Source organism: Emys orbicularis, chromosome 3 (genome assembly GCF_028017835.1).
Source record: "Emys orbicularis isolate rEmyOrb1 chromosome 3, rEmyOrb1.hap1, whole genome shotgun sequence".
Taxonomy (NCBI): domain Eukaryota; kingdom Metazoa; phylum Chordata; order Testudines; family Emydidae; genus Emys; species Emys orbicularis.
The window spans coordinates 27,524,063-27,530,738 of record NC_088685.1 but is presented as its reverse complement, the minus strand read 5'-3'; positions in this window follow the sequence as shown (position 1 = coordinate 27,530,738).

The following is a 6,676-nucleotide window of genomic DNA, read 5'->3' as shown; positions in this document are numbered from 1 at the left end:
CTATCTTTCTTTAAAAACTTTCAAAGCGAGGTCTGTATTATAACTACTGAGTTTAACTTTCCAATTAGATTACAAAAGTGAATAAAATGCAAATGGAACCAAAATTAGTTTATACAGTACTAAGTCATGTATTTCTTCAGTAATTTAACATTTCATCCCAGTAATACATTGCTACCGACATCATGCAGAAGATACAATATGCAGATCTCAATTTCCTTTTCATAATCGTGGAAGAAACAATGCACTGTTATTGAATCTTTGCTTTAAGAAAACAGTTAACATGACCCAGTTAGTCCCACTTTGGATTCCTCACTTCCGACTCATTTTAAATTGTGTCTTACCTCACTGTTCAGACAGCATCTGATAAAGCAATTTCTTCTAGTTCCAAAGTCAGCACTACATCCAAAGACTGGCTTGGTTGACAGCATGCTAGAAACAGCAAGAAAGCAGTCCCCTTTGCCAAAAAACAAACATGCTAGTCTGAGACTAAAACTCTTATTTCTGACCTTGGGTATTTTATGAATACACTGTAGTGTAGCACTCCAGGGCTAAGGAAAAAAATCTAAATACATTTCCTGGACTTAAATTACATATACCTGGACTTCGATTTTAATTTATTTTCTTCCCTCATTTGGAATAGTCAGGTAATGAAATTATTTTCACCTCAAGTTTCATTTGTTCCCCGTCACAAACAAGGATCGTTTAACAAATAGTGATTTCATAGTGATCATTGCTGATGATTATGCTGCCACTTCTGATGTTCTAGAAGTTGATACTTCAACATCCTCTACCACTGGTGTCTAAAGCTACATAAAAACAAAACAAAACCATGAAAACTTCTGTATCAAAAAGATTTGGTGAAGCTGATTACTAAACGTTGTTCCTTGTTTTGTAGTACTAAAATCAAAAGGACAATAAAAAAAAATATATGGGGCTGAAACAAAATCTTGTCTCAATTTACTGAACTTTCAGGCTAGAATACAATGTTCAACATCCTCTTAAGGGTTTCTGTTCATGGATTAAATGGAAAATCCAACTTTAATTTTTTTTAAAATACTTGACCATCTTATTTCCCAGTCTTCACATTGGGCCCATTCTTTCCTTCTACATAGCTCTCCACTTCCTCCACTATGAGAATAGTAAACCAAATGGAGTTAGTAGATTTGTTTGGCAGCAGTCTTTAGACTCAGACATAAATACTTTATGTGCATACACAACACAGAAGCTCAACATCCATGGAAACTTTTAAAGAACTAAATTCCACCCACAATCATCCTCACAAACTAAACATGATCACAAGTCCTCACGAAAAGCAAAAGATTAAAAACAAGTTGCGAGTCTCTATATACCAAGTTAGTTTGGAGTTATGAGAAACCAAAACACACTTTAGGATAATGTTGAAAAAATGAGATTACCTTATCTTTGAACACTCATAATTCCCCAAAACTCTATATAAAAGATTTGCTTTAGACATGGCAGGAAAAAAAACTGTACGTTGAGCTAAGATCATATACATGAAATTTCAGGCAGACTGGTTTAATTCTGGAGATGTTGGGAGAGACATCTAACGTAACGCCACCTTCAACCCTCTAGAGAAACTAGCATCTTTCCATTTATCCATCCTGGTATCCCAACCTGAAACAAATATAGCTCCTCCTAATTAGAAAGCCCATAAATCTCAGGAATAAGAAACATTGTGTATCTGTTGGAAACACTGGCAAAGCCTGTCCGGCCAAGAAGTTATTGAAATTGAATTTGGATTTTAGGCAGTCTTCTTAGCATATGTGCAATGTGCCTCACGTGGCATGTGACCAGGCACAGTGAGAGACAATCACACCAGAAGGAATGAAATCATGCTACGGCAGGGGTGGGCAAACTACGGCCTGGGGGCCACATCCGGCCCTTAATATACTTTAATCTGGCCCTCAAGCTCCTGCTGGGTAGCAGGGTCCGGGACTTGCCCTGCTCTGCGCATGCTGTGGCTCCTTGTAGCTCCTGGAAGCAGTGGCATGTCCCCCCTCCGGCTCCTACACGTAGAGGCAGCCAGCGGGCTCTGCATGCTGCCTCTTTCCCAAGTGCCACCCCCACAGCTCACATTGGCTGGGAACTGAGGCCAATGGAGCCACCTGGCCGTGCCTCCACGTAGGAGGCAGAGGGGGGACATGCCGCTGCTTCCAGGAGCTGCTTGAGGTAAGCGCTGCTGGGTGCCTGCACCCCGATCCCCCTCCCTCCCTCCAAACCCCTCAATCCCAGCCCAGAGCACCCTCCTGCACCCCCAAACCCTCATACCCAGCCCCACCCCAGAGCCCGCAGCCCCAACCGAAGCCCTCAACCCCCCGCCCCGACCCCAACCCCCAATTTCTTGAGCATTCATGGCCTGCCATACAATTTCCGTATCCAGATGTGGCCCTCAGGACACAAAGTTTGCCCACCCCAAGGGACAGCTAACTATAAACAGGGTTGCTAAGCAAGGTTCTACCACAGTTTTCAGGGATATGAATAGAAAGATTTTGAACAAGGAGGTGGGGGAAGGGTGTTTCAGAAAAGAAAAAAAATGCAGGACTCCCCCCGCCTTGAACACCCGCTCCCCCTCAGGATGCCTGCCTTTAGTTTTTGACTCAATGTCACTCAAATATTTATGTGCATATAATATTGGACTACAGTATGATAAAAATGCGTGCAACTCTCTGAGCTACATTAAACTACAATTTTCAACAGTCCCACCAGTCGAAACATTCTAATATAGGAAAGGCCTATCCAGGATCCTTATTGGGGGGAGGGAGGGGGCGCGGAGGGGGGGAACAAAACTATGATGACATGAGTGTTGTTAGCATAGGGTCAACAGCAGTGTTAACAGTTAATAAATACAACACATTAATCTCGTATTTCACAATTGTTCTAGCTCAAACCTCAGACAAATACATTTGTGTGGACAGCTGACTGCTCTACTATATTTCAGGGTATAAAATGCAGAATTTCTACAAAATAACTTCCACCGGAAAAATCTCAAATGCAGTATTTTAAGCTTTATCGTGAAGGAAGATGTAGAAGTGCAAACCAGTTTGCTTGTAAACTTTAACCTGATAAAGAATCTTTTGTGGTAATGGTGAACTCTACAAAATAGCTAATTATTTCAGCTCAGGGGTGTGAATATAATTTGTCTCCTCAATCACACAGATTAGATACTCAAGTGAAAAGCTGATAGACTAGCAAATCATGTATAATCATTAGTTTAGTTTTAGAAGAGCACAATGTTCCGTTTCACTAACCTGGAAAGTATTGGCTCTCTAGTACTGTGGACTCAGTTTAAAAGGTGAGCTCCAGCTCAACATACACATGATTAAAATGTGTGTACTGTAATACTCCTAAATGGGGTGCCAAATTCTGTTTAGTGTCCAAACCACTTAAAATTGTAGAAATAACTTACCTTTCAGTGGTATGCTTTAAATCAATGAATTGCTGACATCAGAATCTCAGCTATATATTTATGCTTTCTTCTGCTCTCCAAACAGTTCAAATTTTGTTATGAATTTACACAAGCATGTAAGAAAAACATCTTTTCTATTTCATTTACATAAATTTTCAGGACAGTTAACAGCATCAAATCCCAATTTATTCCTTAGGTGCTCCGAATTTGAAGCTCTAGACAAAAAAACAAATAAAAATAAAAAAAATAACAACCAGAGAGGTCATAATAAAAAGCAGTGAGGGTTGAGGACGTTATATCACTATATACACTTATAAATGGGCATCTGGGATCAGACCTGAAGATCTCTGTGTAGCTTGAAAGCTTGTCTCTTTCATGAACAGAAGTTGATCCAATAAAAAGATAATACCTCACTCACCTTGTCTCTCTACATACATTGATATCAATGGGGGCCGAGGGGGGGAGAGGGGACGTACTGCCTCAGGCCTTGCATGCATGGGGGAAAACTGACCAGAATAGCTAAATTATACAGGAATAGTTACTTCTAAATTATACAGGAATAGTTAAATCTTTGCAGGACTGGGGGTCTTAGTGACAGTGTCCAGTCTTCAGAATTTGCTCTCACAGATACGGCTGCCTTCAGGGCATAATGTAAAATTTACTTTGTTTTCATCGTTTTAAAATAAAATTGGTTTCTAATTTTAAAACTTAATATATCAGTAGCAAAATATATGAATATGTGCTACAAGTAATAATGAAGGGGAAAGTGGTCACTACATCACCCGCCCTAAAAATTACATAATGACTCAAATGTTTTAAGATCTACTTCCGTAAATTAGCTGAAAAAGCCCACTTGTTAGAACTCTGAGAATCCAAAACACACCAAAGGATAGATAATTTCCCCCCTTTTCATTCAGTTATAGTGAGAGCAGGTTGAAATGTTTCAACAAAATGTTTTTTTCACTGAACAATGATGATTCCTCAAAAACAATTATTTTGTGGGAATGCTTCAGTTTCTCAACAAAAGTTCCTTCAAGAAAGAGATTGCAGAATAGCCAATAGCCCAAGTGGTTAAGAAACTCATCTGGGTTCAAGTCCCTGTTGTGTCTGATTTGGAGGGACTTGAACCTAGGTCTCCCACACCCCAGGTGAGTGCCCTAGCCATACGACAACTGGCCACTCTCCCTAGTTTTCTCAACATTTTTTGAAAGATCTGAGTTTCATCCTGGTGTGACAGATCTTTTGAAATCTTGGAAATTTTCAGGGTGGGAAAATGTTCCCTCCCAGCTCTAGTTTCAGTTTAGCTGAAAATTTAACCATTGCTGTGGCGGGGGGTTGGGGGAGGGGGAGGGGGAGGAGGGACAGAGGAGAACATTGTCGATTTTTTTAAATCCTTCTAAACTCTCTGCCTTAATACTAGATTGTGGAAGGATGTTCTCAAACTCCTATCAACATCTTTGTATAACTCACCAACATCTATTCTGTATGTATCACTTATTTTACATAAAGGCTATTTTAGAAATGTTAGAGTTTTAAAATGCAATTGAGATTATTTTTTATCCCTGTGGGCTCCCCTATTGACCATAAATCCTGCTGTATGGACCTGGTAGGAACATCTATCTATCTATATAAAAAAAACTACTACTAAAGCTATCCTAAAGCAACTAAACATAAAGATAACAATGTTAAAATAGTGGCCCTAGATACCTGTGTTCTATTAAAAAATTGGAAATATGTCTCCTTTTTCAGGAGTATAAGGCTTCCAATCCTAATCAACTGTAAACTATTAGATTCTAAAACCGGTTACTGACCCAGGACCAGCTATTCGCTATCTGGGGCAGGAACAATAGCAACAAGACTTGTTAACAGCCTCATTCATCTTCTTGCATCTGAAGAAGTGAGGTTCTTACCCACGAAAGCTTATGCTCCCAATACTTCTGTTAGTCTTAAAGGTGCCACAGGACCCTCTGTTGCTTCATTCATCTCAGTGAGATGTCAACAATAACTATTTCATGCCTCATGTAAGAAAGAATGGGGGGGGGGGGAGAAATCAGATTTTCACAATTTACTGAAAGTGAATGTCTATTCTGGTGCACAAGCAGGTAGTGTTCGCCTGAGCTTCATCACCTGCACACCAGTTAGTCAAGAAGGAGCCCAGTAAACAAGACAATGAGCACATTCAAGTGAAGCCAAACTCAAGGAGCTCAGAAACCACACAAAATCATGTTGATCATCAGCAATTATTCATACATTCACAGAGTTTAAGGCCAGAAGGAACTATTAGATCGCCTAGCCTGACCTCCTATATAAAACACAGTTCATATAATTTCACCCAGTTATTCCTGCATTAAGTCCAATAACTTGTATTTGGCTAAAGCATATCTTCCGGAAAACATTCAGTCTTGATTTGAAGATATCAAGAGATGGAGAATCCATTACTTTATGTTTATAGTTTGTTCCAATGGTTAAAAACACTCACTATTAAATTTTCTGCACAGATTTCCAATTTGAATTTTTCTGCTTTAACTTTCAGCCATTGGTTCTTGGCATACCTTTCCTCTGATAGATTAAATATCCCTTTATTACCTGGTATTTTGCCCTCATTAAGGTACTTATACATTGTAATCAAGACACCTCTATCTTTTTGATAAGCTAAACAGAGAAATTTAAGTCTCTCACTGCAAGACATTTTCTCACATCTTTGAATCATTTCCGTGGGTCTTTCCTGCACTATCTCCAATTTTTCAAAACCCTTTTAAAAATGTTGACAGCAGAACCGGACTGAGCTTTCCAGTATGTGTCTCACCAATGCTATAAACAAGTAAAATCGCCTCCCATACTCTTACTCCCCAAAGTCACTGCTTTTCAGTATATACCTTCCCCTCCCCATTCTATAGGAATGGCCTACATTCTTTCTTCCTACACTTACGTAGGTAGAGCTTGGAAGAGTACTACCACCTCCTACCCCCGCACCTTCCAATCTGACCAACCTCAAACTGCTTAGATAGCTGAAATTTTAGCTGTAGTTCTGGGCTACGATTACTGGTCAAGATTGAAAGGTGCATACTAACTTTACTCTATCACATTATTAGAGCAGACACTTAACAGCTAAGGTTGCAAATAAGTTTTCATTATAAGCCTGAAACTGACTCACCCTCTAGAATCCATTAAAAAAGGCTTTTTTGGCCTCAAAACTGTTGTATTAATCTGAAGCACAAGTAGAATTTCTCAATTTATTTTGAACAGACT